At 42.1% G+C, this 17,041-nt stretch overlaps 1 long non-coding RNA gene across 2 annotated transcripts; it reads left to right on the top strand.

Annotated features, from left to right (window-relative positions):
* Nucleotides 1-1,430: 1,430 nt before the first annotated feature.
* Nucleotides 1,431-6,660, top strand: LOC116593109. Of its 2 annotated transcripts, none has more exons than XR_004286752.1 (3): nt 1,431-1,675; nt 3,665-3,872; nt 6,562-6,660. It is a non-coding gene; the product is annotated as an uncharacterized LOC116593109 (long non-coding RNA). The 2 variants fall into 2 exon arrangements; XR_004286751.1 differs by lacking the exon at nt 6,562-6,660 and adding an exon at nt 2,541-2,760 and having other exon boundaries at nt 3,665-4,580.
* The last annotated feature ends 10,381 nt before the right edge of the window (nt 6,661-17,041 follow it).

The following is a 17,041-nucleotide window of genomic DNA, read 5'->3' as shown; positions in this document are numbered from 1 at the left end:
CCCAAACCAGGAATCTGACGCTTTACCAACTGAGCCACCCAGGCTGCCCAGGCAATGATTTCTTAAGACAAAGAACACTAGCTATAAATGATAAATTGGACTATGTAAAATTAGGAATGTCTTTTCACTGAAAGACACCATTAAGTGAATGAAAAGTAAAGCCACAGAGTAGAAGAAGGTATTTGCAATACTTACAACCACACAGAATTCTTATCCGGAATAGATAAAGCATCCTAAAACCAGTAAGAAAAGCCATGTTACCTAAGAGAAGAGTAAGCAAAAGACATAGACAGGTACTTCACAAAAGAGATAATCAAAATGGCCAATATGCATGTTATTTGTTTTGAAATCTATCAAGCCTGTGGCATTCTAAATTAATGTCCAAGGATCAGAAAATCCAGAAAAGTCAAGTGCTGTGCCAGTGCTCTTAGAGGATCAGGGATGCCTAAGACAAAAACCGTGCCTGTTGGGACCTCTGGGTGGCTCAGTTTGTTAAGCATCTGCCTTTGGCTCAGGTCATGATCTCGGGTCCTGGGATGGAGCCCTATGTTGGGCTCCTTGCTCACTGAGGAGCCTGCTTCTCCCTCTGCCTGACACTCCCCCTGCTTGTGCTCTCTTTCTCTCTGACAAGTAAATAAAATCTTAAAAAAAAAAAATCGTGTCTGCGAGGCTCATCTCATTAAAATACACAGCACAATAAAATGTAAGGTACACTGTATAAAGATAAGGTTTAAAGCTCATGATGGTAACAGCTTAATCCTGAGTGAAAGGAACAAGCAGGTTTCAGAAGAGGTGACACTGAGCTGTGTCCTGATGGATGGTGAAATGCGTGAGTTGATAATGAGCACCTCTCCAGCTGACAGGGCCTTGCAGGGGGTCCAAGGGAAGGGAGGATAAGAGGAACAAGTCTGCACAATTCTCCCGCAGTGGAACCTTTTCAAAGACCAGTAAGACGTGGGACTCCACATATCAGGGGTCACTGTGCAAGGACTCGAAAAGACAAGTGATCCAAAAGCAGTTCCTCCTGCATGACTCACTCCATCCTCCCCTGGAATAGACCTGGCTTCTGTTCTGGTCCTTACTCCCTGGATCCTTCCTCTTAATTTTTAACCAGGCATCTGCCTGCAGGCCACTGAAATAGATTCCTCTCAGTTGTTCCATGTTTTTCCAGAGGTCAGTTTTGATCTGACATCATTACAACCAGCCTGGGTTTTGTCTCTGCATCTTGAGTGAAGTCACTTTTATATAGATTGTTAGCCAGTAGTCTCTGGAAGCTTTGGGACAGGGAGAGTATGGCCTATGTTAGCTAACTTGCCCTGTGTGTGAGACACAAAGTGCTGCTCCTTTAAAAGGTTTCCAGTGTTCAGCTTCACTGAAATAATGAAAATACTGTCTGCTGGTCGGCAAGAATCTCAAAGCAGCCCTTTTGTCTCTGGGTTGGGGCTGTCAGGTCGGCCTCGTTCACTGTTTGTCTTTCCAGTTTTAGGCACAATAGCCTACTGTTCTCCGGAAAACAGGGAAACGCTCCTGTCGCCATTTGGTAAAGGAATTTTGAAAAAAAGAAGAAGAAGAAAAGGAGAAGAAGTTATGTGACTTTCCAGCAAAAATAGTTCATTTTTAAGTGAGGCATTAATGGGATCACAAGAACAGCCTCCTGAACGCAGAATAAGCACAGGTGCGTGACACTCATCGGCATGTTTCGCTCCAATCCATTTGAGTTGTAAGGATTTGGGGCTGCTGTTTTCTTCTGGTATTTCCTTTTTTTTTTTTTTTTTTTTTTGAGTCATAATAAATTATCTGTAAGTAGCAACTCCCTTCCCTAAATCTTCCTTACGGTCTTATGTAGGAAGGGTTGCATGCAAGGGAGAATGATGAGACTTTAGTAAAGATTTTAAATGAATTCCTGAGGAAAAAGGGAAACTGAAAAAGATTTTAAAAGTGGATTAAGTTCTACAAACTTTCAGAGCAGATTAGAAACCACCACAAGGAAAATATTAGCAGATGGCTACAAAATTAACAGTGGGGTGAACAGCAAGGCAGCTTTAATATCCACCAGCCTATTCTTTCTTTCTTTTTTTTTTTTTTATATTTTATTTATTTATTTGTCAGAAAGAGAGAAAGAGAGAGAGAGAGACCATAATCAGGGAGAGTGGCAGGCAGAGGGAGAAGCAGACTCCCTGCTGAGCAAGGAGCCCGACATGGGGCTTGATCCCAGGACCTGAGATCATGACCTGAACCAAAGTTAGATGCTTAACAGACTGAGCCATCCAAGTGCCCCTCTCAGGTTATTCTAAAGGCCTTCCCGACAAAGGATGGACATTGCTTCCCACAGGCTCCTCTCCTATCTGCAGGTGGTGGTGTGGAAGGCACCAGTGGGATTAACACTAAAAGAGACAACATTCTAGGAATGCAGGGATTCCAGCCTAAAGAGTTCAAAAGAAGTCATGGCTGGATATGTGCTCTTTTATACTTAAGGTATAAAATTCTGATCAATAAATGTCACATGAGCAGAAAACAAATTATTGCTCACCTTTTCCTAGCATACCCTGGGCAAGACTTGCATTTGTGGTCATTGTCAATGACACACCATAACAACCCCCGAGGGAAGCACTGGAAGCAGTATCCAGAGGCAACACATCAGATGATGCCACAGCGTGAATGATGATGTAACCAGCACGAAATAACTGATGTTAGCGAGTTGCAGGGACAAAAAGATCTGTATTACTTCCGTACAAATAGCTTGCAAAGAGCCATGGCATTGTGAGTACTAACTGCCTTGCTACCTTTTTCTTGCAGTGGGAGATCTAAATTAGCCAGGAACCGCATATCTAACATGAAAGAGCATGAAGAGATAGTTCCTGGACCTCAACAGGAAGAGACAGGGCCCTGGATCCTACAAAGAATCTTTTCATGCACTGATTGGATAGAAAACAATTATGAAAATACCCATTTCTTAAACCATCAGTTAATTATCCTTTATGGGTTCAAAAACTTTATAATACACTTTCAATCAATTTTTAAAATATAGACAGGTTTCCCCCAAAATATTTTGCCCAGGGACTCACACACTCTAGAGAAAGAGCTGTTGAGCCCCTCCCTTTGTCTTCCCTGACTTTCAATTTTTTTAAATCTCCACAGTTTCTACTGCATCTTCCAAACTGCCAAAGAGTGCTCTTTCTAAAATTCAAGCCCAATGAAGTGTTCCCTGCTTACAATCCTTCCTGTCAGCTGGCCTCTCCTTGTCTCTTTTAGCCTCATCTTCTACAATACCTCATTACCTACTCTATGTTCTAAGCACACAATCGGTAATATTCAAAGCCCTCAGTGCTCTTAAGTGTTCTACCCTGTCTTGGGATTCTGATACCATTACTTGTCTATCTAAAGGATTCCTACATGTCAGGCAAGACTCACTCAGGCTCCCACTACCACCTCATGGATGGCTTCCTTCTACCCCATCTTTCTCAGGCTGAAGGGGGCCAGAGTAGCTAGAGAGAAGTGGGGGAAGGAGCGAGAACAGAGTTGAGGTTGGAGGGTGTGGGAGATAGTTCACAGAAGTCCTCAGAGGATTTTATTCTGAGAGAGAAGTGGGGACGTCCAATATAGCCCATAAATTGCACCTCCTCATATCCACATCCTCACATAGTCTCTTCCACTCTAAATCTAGGTTGGCTGTGTGATGCAGTTTGAGCAAGGTGAAAGGGTTACTGTGCCAGTTCTGGGCCTAAGTCATCAGAAACCATGGCGGCATGTGAAACATGTGAACTGTGCTTCGGAAATCTCTCAGCACCATTTAAGAAGTTCAGCCACCTTGCTGCTGCTGGAAAGACCACGTGAGGGAGACACAGAGCAAGGGAGAGACCTGACACTACACGGTGAGAGCAAGAGATCCTGTCATAGCAGCCCAGCTCATGGGCTCCAGCTTCCACCTCTACTTGTCAAAGGGCCAGACATGTGCATGAAGCCTCTTTGGTATTGCACCCCCATCCACAGCCTTGTGAGTGACCTTTGAGCCATTTGCCTGTATCCCTGTCCACCCATGGAATCATGAAAAGCAATAAAAAGGTCATACCAAGCCACTATGTTAGCTGATCACCAAATCAGGACTCAGCAGGCGATAATCAGTCGTGGCATCAAGCATCAGTGAGATGATGGTTACCCATCCCTCACTCAACAGATGCAAAACAGTCAGTCAGCATCCTGAACCAGGGCTCAGAGACTGGATGGGCAGGCAGGGTGCAATAGCAGGTGTCCAGCAAACGGGACATCCCCACATTTGTTGTCAACCTCGCACACTCCTCCACTCTCCATCATGCTCATCCCATCAATCCCACACTTCTGATCAAGAGAGATGAGGTATCAAACAAGTGTGACAGTGGGACATCCATCCATACCTGGGCCAGGCAGTAAGGCTAGGTGATCACCCAGCTGGCAGGGTCTTGAGGACAGGAAGCCAATACCTGATGAGATGTTGTAGCAGAAATGGCTGAAGGTGATTACCAGTTAGTCCTTTGTTTTTGTGGACAAGGGCACAGATTTCACCCAGTTAATTTGGCTTCATTCCATGGCCACAGACTAAACCTTCAGCCACAGCCAGCTGTCCAAATTGGATTCCCTCCATTTTTCTTGGAAAAGATAAAACAAGACACCATGTCCAACCCACAGCTCTTCTCAGGGAAATGCCGTGTTGTGAGTGAGACCATCTCATCTATAACAGTGGCAGCATCAGAAAAGTAACTGCGGGGTGTCTAAAATTCATCTGCTTATCTCCTTCCTCTCCACATTCCAATTTGTTCTTCTATTTGAATTCCTTATTTCTTAATGGGATCACCAGTCTGCACCCAGTCCCAGGTTAACTTTAACATCATTTTGAAGTCTCTCTTCTCTCCATCCCCTACACCCAATCTATACCTTGATATCACCTCTACAATGTCTCTTAGCGCACTTTTTATTCTCATAGTTCCAGTTGAGTTATGTACAACTCTTACATGGAAGGTTCCAGGGACTTCTTTAACTAGTCTGGAAGCTTCTACCCTTTTTTCCCCTCCAATCCATCTTTCACATCTCCACAAGAACAATCTTCCTAAAGTATGTTCTGAGCCTGTCATTTTCCATCTCACAATTCATCAGTAATTCGGTAATTCCTGCAACAGGGCTGCAAACACAAATACCTTCAGGTGATTTAAGTATAACATGTGACTGAATGTTTAGGACAACAGGGAGCAATGTAGGCCTGCTGACAAGTGGAGAGAATGAATCTTGCTCAAGGCATTTACATTCCCTATTTTTAGAACTACTGTTCTGACCAAATGAACCACAAAATTTCACAAAATAAAGGCTAGACTCTTTGGTCTAATATTCAAAGCTCCCCATGACACAATTCCAACCTACTTTTCTAGACCCAAAATTTTCAATGTCAGCATGTGGTTCAGAGATGGTGGTACATATACGGCACCTGGCCATTACTCTTCCACCTCTGCCTGGTCCATGGGTAGATAATGCCACTGTTCATAGTTGTCTTTCCTGTTGGGCTCGATACAGCCTCAGGATCCTCTTCAACACAATACTCCAGAGAGCATTAATGAGCTGGGTAGGCATAGAGTGCCAGTTAAAACCCATTTGCCATTGTGAGCAACTCATGTCTAATCAGTTCCAGCCCAGGCCAGATCTTCCAGGTTTACCGTCCTGTGCTTATCAGACAGACCAGAGAATCTCAGCATTTTGAAATAAACAGCCTGGTGTGGCTGTTTTTCTCTCCCCCACACTCTGTGTTACCCCCTAGACTGCTATGCTCTAGGCTCAATTCCATGTTAGGTGATTTGCACCACCAGTCACTACAGGTTCATGGCAGGTGGTTTGTTCCAGAGAGAGGTCTAGAAGAGGACCCCTCTCAGGAAAAGCAGATTTCTTGAAAAGTCTTCCATGCTGGTGCTCCACCAATAGCCTTGTGGGGCAAATAACCTCCAACCCTACCCCTACGGATATCGTTGTTTTAGAGGAACTTACTAACAACACAGCTAGTCCACAGTATTCAACCTGTTTGGAGGTCATTTGTTAATGTTGTGTACATAGATTCAGGCTCCCTAGAAATATCATAATCTGAGTTGAATTTGGCTCTGTGGTGTGTATGGCTTGTGGGAGATGTTTATGCTATGATGCCCACACCAAACAGAGTCTAAGATTTCCCAGTGGAAGAGTTTACTCCATTCGATAACAGTTTTTTTTAAGATATTTATTTGACACACAGAGAGAGCACAAGCAGGGGGAGTGGCAAGCAGAGGGAGAGGGGAAAGCAGTCTTCCTGCTGAGCAGAGGCCAGATGGGACACACGGCTCAATCCCAGGACCCTGAGATGATCATCTAAGCTGAAGGCAAACATTTAACCAACTGAGCCACCCAGGCGCCCCTATCCTATAACTATTGTTTCTATGACTTGGGGTCAGTTTTACTTTTTCCCATTTAACGGGGCCCTTTACATTCCAAAAAACCCTCAGTTTTCCTCCTTGTTTTGCAAGATGTTTACATGTTCTTCTAAAGCAACTGACTTTACTCTTTGTCCTAAAGGAGAAAGGAAGACAGATGCTACTAATATCACACAGAGACTAATAAAAAAACCCAAGGGACAGGAAGTAGAAGAACCATTTATTAAAAAAGAAAGAAAGAAAGAAAGAAAGAAAGAAAGAAAGAAAGAAAGAAAGAAAGAAAGAAAGAAAGAAAGAAAGAAAGAGAAAGAAAGAAAGAAAGAAAACAAAATCTTAATGGATCCAGTTTGTCTTCATTTATGATCCTCCTGAGAGGTCTTTGGCCTGGGACCCGCTGTGTGGACATCGTACCTGCTCTGTGTGGCTCTGCCCCAACAACAGGTGTGGATATAACAGAATTTGACATGAAGGAGTCCTGCTTCACCCGTCACCCTAAATGCTGTTCTAACTGCCTGTACGGTTTAACATGCCTCCCACAAAGCCTTCAAATGATTGGGTCTCTGGGGCAGCCACTGACTGTGGTACAGCAGGTTTGAAAGTGAACAAGGCAGGTAGTCAAATGCACATCACAGCTGGAAGCCAGGACCTCATGGACCTCTGTGCCCCCCTGGCCTTAGCCCACTGAGAATCTTTTATCTGTTCAGAATTCTGGGTTTGTTTTGTTTTGTTTTGTCTTGTCTTATCTTGATTTTTCCTAACTCAGGAATAAACTTTGCTATGGACTGAATACAACAAATTTATATGTTGAAGCCCTAATTCTCAGCATGACATCACTGAAGGTGGACCTTTGGGAGGTGATGAGGTCGTAAGGGTGGAACCCTGGTGAATGGGATTCATGCTCTTGTAAGTAGAGACATGAGAGAGAACACTTTTCTCTCTGCCATGTGAGGACACAGCAGGAAGACAACTGTCTGCAAACTAGGAAAGAGGTCCCTTACCAGACACAGAATCTGCTTGCACCTTCATCTCAAACCTCCCAGCCTCCTGAACTGTGAGAAATAAGTATTTGCTGTTTTTAAGCCACTTAGTCTATGGTAATTTGTTAATAGCAGCCTGAGCCGGCTAAGAAAAAACCCCACAAGACTCAGTCAGAGGCAAAATCCATGCTAAGAACCACTTGCCAAACTGTCTCCCCAGGACGGTAATTAATCCCATCTACCTTATCTGTATAAAAGGTGAAAGAATGCATTATATGGGGAGAATCATCCCAGCAGGATAGGAATGTATTCAAGTTGGGTTTTTTGGAGGCATCTGGGTGGCTCAGTGGGTTAAAGCCTCTGCCTTCGGCTCAGGTCATGATCTCAGGGTCCTGGGATGGAGCCCTACATCGGGCTCTCTGCTCAGCAGGGAGCCTGCTCCCCGCCCCCCACCTCTCTCTGCCTGCCTCTCTGCCTACTTGTGATCTCTGCCTGTTAAATAAATAAATAAATAAATAAATAAATAAATAAATCTATCTTTAAAAAAAAAATAAATAAAGTTGGGATTTTTCTTTAGTAAAGACAAAGACACCAGTGACCCTGTGTTTGTGGCTGAGGTGGCTTCATGGAGAAGGTGGGATTTGATGGCCCCTGGGGAAATAAGCCCTCAAGAACCACCTGTTTTTACAAAAAGCTTGTTCATCATTGGGATTCACCTCCACTGGGATGGTAGGATCAGCTCAGGCTGGGTGGCTAGGCCTCCCCTCCAATCCCTGGCTGGCCTCAGGGAACGCACATTGTTCCCTAGGCCTGAAGTCCAAGTGGAGGGCGTGCTTTAGCCTTGAGGTTCCTGGTGCACATGGAGTTGCACTTTATGAAAAATCATGAAGGGGGTGCCTGGGTGGTGCAGTGGGTTAAGCCTCTGCCTTCAGCTCAGGTAATGATCTCAGGGTCCTGAGATCGAGCCCCACATTTGGCTTTCTGCTCACTGGAAAGGTAGCTCTCTGCTCAGAGGAGAACCTGCTTCCCTCTCTCTCTGCCTGCCTTTCTGCTTACTTGTGATCTCTCTCTCTCACTATCAAATAAATAAATCTTTTTAAAATAAATAAATCTTTTTAAAAAATCATGAAAGATTTTATTTTTTTAAATTTTTTAAAGATTTTATTTATTTATTTATTTATTTATTTATTTACTTACTTACTTATTTATTTGACAGAGAGAGCCCTGCTGAGCAAGGAGCCACCCAGGTCCCCCATGATGAAGGATTTTTAAATATTTACTTTTGGGATAACTGGGTGGTTCAGTCGGTTAAGCATCTGCCTTCAGCTCAGGTCATGGTCTCAGGGTCCTTGGATCTCAAGTCCTGCATCGGGCTCTCTGCTCAGCAGCGGGGCTTCTTCTCCCTTTGCCTGCTGCTCCCCCTGCTTGTGCGCTCGCTCGCTCGCTCTCTCTCTCTCTCTGACAAATAAATAAATAATATCCTATAATAAAAAATTTATTTTTTCTTAACTATTTTCCCCAATTTAATCGATATGATCACTTTCCCATGGAGAAGAAAATATACTGCTAAAAAAGAAAGATACTATGTCATCCTTACTCTCTCCTCCCCGCCCCCCAACTATGTGACCGCTGAGAGAGTGAATTCAGTTCCTGGCATTGCACCACCCAGTATGAAGTTGGAACTGAAAAGGCCTCCCTGCTAAGGCTCTGTGGGCAAAGGGTGATGACAAAGGCTAGAAAGGAGATCTGTGCTACTCTACAAGACATTTGCAAAACAACAGACTAGTAAGTATGTTGGAAAACTGACAAAAGTATATCCCTCTTATGATTGTGAGGATTTTAGGTGGTTTTTCATAGTTAACATTTTACAAGGAAATAGGAATATTCAGAAAGACTGAACAAAATCCCAGGGTAGCACGAAGAATTAATTACAAAAAAGCATAGAGAGAAGACCATAACAAACAATAGCATACATCATTTCTCTCATGGCCTCAATAGTCAATCTCTTGATACTTCTTCAACTTTTATTTTCATCAATGTTCAGTTTATTTCTCAGCAAAATTTCGGTTTCTTATTCATTGCCCTTTTGTAAAATTAACAGTACGTTTCCTGTGTTATGCTTGTCCTTTTTTTTTTCTTCCCCTAAATGCTTTTTTAAATGGCACGACAGGGTGTAGGATGTTTGATGTTCTCAGAGTTACCATGAGTGCTGGGCTGTAAATAAATCATGAATGTACCATATCATTCATGAATTATTCATTTTTTTTCTTGTGCTTTCTATAGAAGACTATGTATCAAAATCGAATTCAAACTATTGAAGCCTTAGGTGGTTTCAGATTACTAAAAGAGCTGGTTATTCCGTCTTGCAGTAAAAAAAAAATTTTTTTTTAATCTATGGTTATATAAAAATTCTTACCAGCTGGAAGAAGTCTAACGTTTCCTATGCTTACCAACATTTACACTTACACTTACCCTACCTTCCCTACACAACAGAGGTGATCACAAAGATCACAAGGGGCTTAAAGGTATAGAGGCCTCAGGTAATGGGGTATATATTTCAGTTTTTTATTTGAAAATTGTGTTTTCCCATAACAAGGCTTATAGCCCAATTCCACGGTTGCCTGATAGTACAATTTCTCCTCTTTTACAAACGCAGCACAGGCTGTCCCCAACTTACTAAATTCCAAATCCTCATTCAGGAGTTGTTTGGTTGGAACAGATTAAACACATTTCCCCAAAGAGACAAGATGAGTGGTTCTGTCCCCAGGCAAACTCACAGCCTGTTCACCCACAAGGTACAAGAAATATGAATCTAGGGGCACCTGGGTGGCTCAGTGGGTTAAGCCTCTGCCTTTGGCTCAGGTCATGCTCTCAGAGTCCTGGGATCAAGCTCCACATCGGGCTCTTCTGCTTGGTGGGGAGCCTGCTTCTTCCTCTCTCTCTGCCTGCCTCTCTGCCTACTTGTGATCTCTCTCTGTTAAATAAAAATAAAATCTTTAAACAAATAAAAAATAAAAAGTCATTTATTTAAAAAAAGAAATATGAATCTAATGACAATCTAGAATGTCATCAACAGGTAGAAACATACTTCTATGGAAAACTGCATTCAGTATCTCAACTTGGGGTAGGAAGAGCAGACCTCAGTGTTTATGTCATGCAGGCTTGAGGCTGATCCAGTGCTGGGAAGAATGGGAAACCACAAGGAGAGTTATGTATAGACATGGGTGTATATATGGGTGCACCCATGCGAATGGTTGATTCTTAATTCTAGGGGTTTTTGAATTCAAAATTATGTTTCACATGTATTTCATGCATATGTATACACAAAAACACATATTTTCTAGAAAGATAGTCTATTCCTTTCATTAGATTTTTGAAAGATCTCAGATCTTCAAACTCAAAAAAAAATAAGAACCATCCCTCTAGCAGATATGAATAGGGAATGAGATGGGACTTCTTGTCAGTATCATTTTTCCATCCTATCAATCTCCTGAGACATTAAGAATAAACGAAAATGTTTTCCTGCTCTCTGGGCTCCACTAAGACCTGATTTTAAGATCAACATTCCTCTCCCTTCTGATGTACTAGGAAACAGGACCTCCTGTTCTGGAAGGAGTTTTTAATAGTTCCTGCTTCCTATAAATATATGAAAGTGTATGCAGAATTAATGTCTCCTTCTTTCTTTCACCTTTCCTGTTTTTCTTTTCTCTGTCTCCCTCCTCTTGTCCATCTGTTTGTCTGTCTCTCTCTGTCTTGTTCTCTCTTATTTGGTCAAAAAGTGCTGGTCACAGAATACTCAAGTTAGAACCACTTACATTTCAGAGGAATGTGTTCTCAGGTCTTCTGCGATGCAGATGTCTTGCTGGTTCTGCTTTGGAGCACGTCTGTCTGTTTTGTCAATGAGAACTGGTTTGATCTCTTGAGGTCTGGAGGGTGAGAAAAGGTGGAAGTGAGGGAAAAGTTACTCCACATAGCCTGAATCAATGTTATAGACGCAGAGACTTCAAACTGTTCATCCATTTGTTTGTTGTGTTTAGTTAGTAGCACCTACTGTATGCAGAGAATTATGCTGGGCTCTGAGGGATACAAGGACTGAAAGTTCTAGTCTTCTCCTCTGAGCAACAATGTCATAGGAAGATGGACATACAAACACACAAATATAAAACATATTCAATTGCTAGAAAGGAGGTATGTATTTTCAAGCAGTGGAAGCAAGGAAATAGAAATAATTCTGTTCAGTTGGGGTAGAGGTAGTGGTGGGAGATTCTATTTTGAGAAAGGTAAATCCATAGCCAGGAACACACCAGGGTTCTAGTTCCAGGGCAAGACACTTGGCTCTTGAGCTTCCCCATCTTGAGTTTCTGCATCTGAACGTGATGGGATGGACCATCTCTGGGATGTGGTCAGAAAAAAGGGCATTCAGACTAACTGACTAAACTGACCTGGGGCCTGTATCCAAGCCCTAAGCCCTGCCTCTTGTGCCTCAGTTTGCCCATCTTCTCAGGCCTTCCATTCTAACTGTTATATGAGAAAATTAATGACTACTTTTCAGGATTGATGCAAGGTAACTAAGGATTAAATATTAGTTCTTATTCCTCCTTCTTTTCACTTCTTCATGGGTTTCTGGTTATTGTGAAACTCTTAGGCCAGATGATAATGAATAACCCCAACCTCTCCTACCATTTATCTAATTTTTTTTTTCCTGATGTATTTGAGGCTATGAATTCTGTTTAGGAGAATAAGTAAAGTTTTTCTGATTTTTTGCTTTGAACTTTTATGGGAATTATGTTTGCTAATATCAAGAATGTAAGAGCATCTGAGTGGCTTTGTTGGTTAAGCATTTGCCTTCAGTCACGATCTGAGCCCCATGGCAGGCTCTCTGCTCAGCAGGGAGTCTGCTTCTCCCTCTTCCTCTGCCCCTCCTCCCTGCTCGTACTCTCTCTCTCTCAAATAAATAAAATCATTTAAAAAAATAATGTAAAGTCAGGGGAAAATTTTTAAGCTAACAATTTTTGACCGACTGCTATGTGTATTAAGCACCATACGTGGACTTTAATCTCACAACAACCTGACAAAGCAATTACTATTATTATCCTCTGTACTAGTCAGGGTTCTCCAGAAGAACAGAATCAATAGGATGTATGTGTATATATATTTATCATAGGGAATTGGCTTGCATGATTATGGAGGCTGACAAGTCCAAAATCTGCAGGGTGAATTAGCAAGCTAGAGACCCAAAGGAGTCAATGGTGTAATCCAAAGGCCAGTGGGGCTGAGATCCAGGAAGAGCTAATGTTTCAGTTCTATTCTGAAGGCAAGACAATGCCAATATCGCAGATCAAAGCCACCAGGACAGAGCTCTCTCTCTCTTTTTTTTTTTTTTTTTAAAGATTTTATTTATTTATTTGACAGATAGAGATCACAAATAGGCAGAGAGGCAGGCAGGGGGTGGGAGGGAAGCAGGCTCCTTGGCCAAGCAGAGAACCCCATGTGGGGCTTGATCCCAGAACCCTGGGATCATGACCTGAGCTGAAGGCAGAGGCTTTAATCCACTGAGCCATCCAGGCGACCCAGAACAGAATTCTTTCTTACCAAGGGGTAGGGTAAACCTTTCTGTTCTATGAAAGTCTTCAACTGTTTGGATGCGGCCCATTCACATTAGACCCTAAAGCAAGCTGCTTTACTCAGATTGGTCTCAGGAACTACCCTCCAGCTACTGAAGAGTTAATGCCTGGCAGAGTAGGGGACCTCAGTAGCCAATGTCTGATTGGCTGCTGCCTTGGCCACACTTGTGATTAAATATTCTAATTTCAACCCTGGCTCTACCACTCACCCACCACATTGGTTCAAAGATGAATTGCTTAACTTACTGGCCTCAGTTTTCTTCTCGGTGAAATGAGGGGTAAAAATACCACCTAGCTTGCTGACATGATGTGAGGAGTAAATAAGAGTATAAATCAAGTGTCTGGCTTAGAGAAGGCACTCAAGGAACAAAAGCAATTACCGTTATTAAATGAGATAATCCTTGCAAGGCACTTAGCAGTGTGCATAGAGTTAGGGCTCCATAAAGATGAGGTACCTTCACCTCATTACTATTTAGAAAATAGAAATTATTTCAAAAATAATAGAAAATGAAATTATCTAGAAAAATTCTCCACTGATTGACAGGTGAAAACAAATGACTTGTAGCCAATAACTCAAAAATTCTGCAACTCTATATGGCAATCTATGGCAGATATGTTTCTATGCCTCTGACATCAGAAACTGTCATGCTATCCAAGATTCCCTCCAGGAGAAAATACTCTCTGAGGATTGTAACATAGGCTTTTCCACTGCTAACAGGATAATTTCAAATGCATTTGAAATTGTAAGCAGGGTTGGCCATTACAAAACTTATTGAATACTGTCTATTCTCCAAGAGGGCATGTGCAGGGATATCCTGATTGTGTCCAGATGGTTTTGACTATCTGTACGGAATTATCTAGCTGATGAAGTATGTCCTCAGCCTTGAATCAGGAAATGTTCAGCCAGCAAAAAGAGAATTCAAATCCTTCCTTGCATAGCCTTATAATGTGCTCTCTCCAATCTGGATCTTCTATAGAAAAGTGGAATGATCTTCCTTGACCTCCAACTCACTCCATGTGATTGTTAACATCCCCACTGCCATGAATCCTATGGACTGCTGCCAGCAATGTTCTTATATCAGTATCTGCATCTCCCAGTGGAAAAAGGGTCTCTTATTTAGATGCTTTTTAAAAATATATATAATTGTCCAAAAATTTTAAAACATGACATGCAATCCCATACCAAATTCTAATTACTATAAACCTTCACTTTGTTTTTCATATCCCAAGCAAAAAGCCGAGGCAAATTCCCTCCTCCCTTGTGACAGTGTTCATGATACACACCCCAAACCATGCCACTTTGATGTACTGAATATTTTAAGCAGAGGGAATTTAAGAAATAGCATGAGTGGAAAAAGTTTTCTGACCTCCCCCTGAAGTAGGACACAAAACTCTCATGCAAAAAGTGCCCTTCTTACAGCCAGAGGAAAGGAACATTTTTATCTCTAAGACACCAAGATGAATCTGAACCAACAGGGCTTGCCGGATCCCCATGTTTACCAGACTCAGCTCATACCCCTTCTCATTCTGTCACATTCTCCCCCGACTTTCCACTCTTCATCAAACCTAGTGTAAGAAAAGACACACTCAGGTTTGACTGCTTCTTTGGGTCTTCATTTCCTTATGAAGTTTCCCAAGTCCTATAAAACTTATGCTAACTCAATGTATAATGTTAACCTATCTTTTACTATAGGTGTGTCCCAACCAAGAACTCAGAAGGACAGGGGAAAAAGATATTTTTCCTCCCCTACACTTGTTTTCCTCACACCCGCAACATGTCTTACTAATTTATCTTCAATCATTGTCTCGCACACTGAACATACTTTATCCCCTAAAACTTTTGAGATCTAATAGGTTTCATAATTGAGAATTGTCTGGACTTTAGAAAGGTAACATGGTACATATACTGTATTTTATTTTATTTTTTGGTTTTTTTTTTTTTAAGATTTTATTTATTTATTTGACACAGAGAGACAGCGAGAGAGAGAACACAAGCAGGGGAAGTGGGAGAGGGAGAAGCAGGCCTCCTGCTGAGCAGGGAGCCCAATGTGGGGCTTGATCCCAGGACCCTGGGATCATGACCTGAGCCGAAGACAGACACACTTAACGACTGAACCACCAAGGCACCCCTGTATTTTAAATAATACATCCAACTGGGGCTGGGGAAGCATCCCATAATCAAACATATTTATATTTTAGTATCATAAAATACAAATATTCAACCAAATGACATAAAGACTACAGGTATCAGTTCAGGTCTGATTTTGCCACCACATGAGTTTTCTACAAACTTAAAATAAAACATTTTGTTTCAAAGCTTTTTTGCCTTTGGAATCACAGATTTTGGATCACAAAATAATTTTGCATTTCATATTTCCTTTCAAATGAATGGTATCCTGTTAGTTACGCTCTTGGCCTCTCTCCCTATGGCCCTGTACTCAGCAATGGTAATGGGGGTGGCAGGTGCTAGGCAGTGATTAATCTGATTGGTACACTTGGCAAAAATAAACTGGGCATTGTCCACCCAGCTCCACACATTTTGCTCTTGGGAAGCAGCTGGTGCTCTGCCTTCTTAGGTCTTGGCCTTTTGCCCAATTTGGTCATGATCCTTATTTCAACCTTAAAATTTATTATTATCATCATCACCATTATTATTATTATTATTAACAATATTTTGGCTTCCATCTGCCACCCTTTGTCTTGTTTCTCAGTTGGTTAGGAACTCAGATGAGAAAAGGCCTGACCTCTCAGAGACTACAGTGTTTGGTCCTTGGCTGGGAATATTGAGAAATTGAAACAGTGAGATTTTGGTTGAGAACAATATACCTGCAGGGACTATTTTGGCAGTGCCATGACCTGTGACTTTGTGGCCTGGATTTGGATGTGTAGGCAGGGCCTTTGACTCTGAATGTTTCTAAAGGTTTGTGTTATTAGGCCAGGCAGGTTTTCACAGTCGTCCATTAAACCAAGTTGTAGAACTTGAGAAGTGTATCTCAAGTTTGGCGCAAAAAGTATTCTGGAATTTTACAGAGAAAACATTTTATAGAGAAAACAGCCATCATGGAGTGACCCTTAGAACAACCTTGGTCAAGGGTGACAGGGTGGCTCAGTGGGTTAAGTCTGCGTTCAGCTCAGATCATGATCCTGGGGTCCTGGGATCAAGCCTCATGGCAGGGTCCCTGCTCAGCTCCTCCCTCTCTCTCGGCGTGCTTTCTCTCTCTCTCTCTCAAATACATAAAATCTTAAAACAAACAAACAAACTAACAAACAAAAAACAAAAAACAATCTTGGCCAGAGTACAACTGATTCGTAGAGAGACATAAAAAACAAACTGTAAAATTTCCCTAAAAATGGAAACTTAAGGATTCTGGTTGACTCAACAAAACTATGATCTCAATGAGTTGGAAGTGGGAAGAATAAAAGACAGAAAATGGAGAAAAAAAAGACAAAGAGTCACGGATTAGAAGGGGACCAAACGTGACACTATTTCAGGAGAGCAGGGCACCAAGAAGAACCGGAAGTTAAAACTCGGGGCTTTGGTGTTTTTTTTTTTTTTTTTTCAGATCCAAACAGCCCTGGATCTGATACCTCTTCAGAGTGCCTGTGCTCACAAGGAGAGTGAAATTTACAGGGATTCTAAAACTTGACAGGTTGGTGGCTTGTTGAAAATGTAAATTCCAGGATCCCAACACCATGGTCCCAATTTATAGTCTTACTTGGGGCCCAGGCATCTACATTTAAACATGCTCTCTAGTTGATTCTGATACAGATGGTCCCTGGGCCATATTCTGGGAAATGCAAATAAAGCCAGGATTTTTAATGATTAAAAGAAAAACATGTTACAAATGCAAACACAAGCACTTCCTCCAGATCACAAGGTTAAATTCCAGGCCCCTGCAGAGCCTGCCTTTGGGTTCTGTCCCCAACTATCTGCCCATGCCTGCAATCTGAGGTTCTGACCCCATCATTTTACGGGCTCCTCAATTCCACAAGCTGCTTGGATGGTAAGGAAGGTTCTGCC

The sequence above is a fragment of the Mustela erminea genome, chromosome 6 (genome assembly GCF_009829155.1).
Source record: "Mustela erminea isolate mMusErm1 chromosome 6, mMusErm1.Pri, whole genome shotgun sequence".
NCBI lineage: Eukaryota > Metazoa > Chordata > Mammalia > Carnivora > Mustelidae > Mustela > Mustela erminea.
The sequence above is the reverse complement of the archived record's forward strand: the minus strand, read 5'-3'. Positions and strand labels throughout refer to the sequence as shown.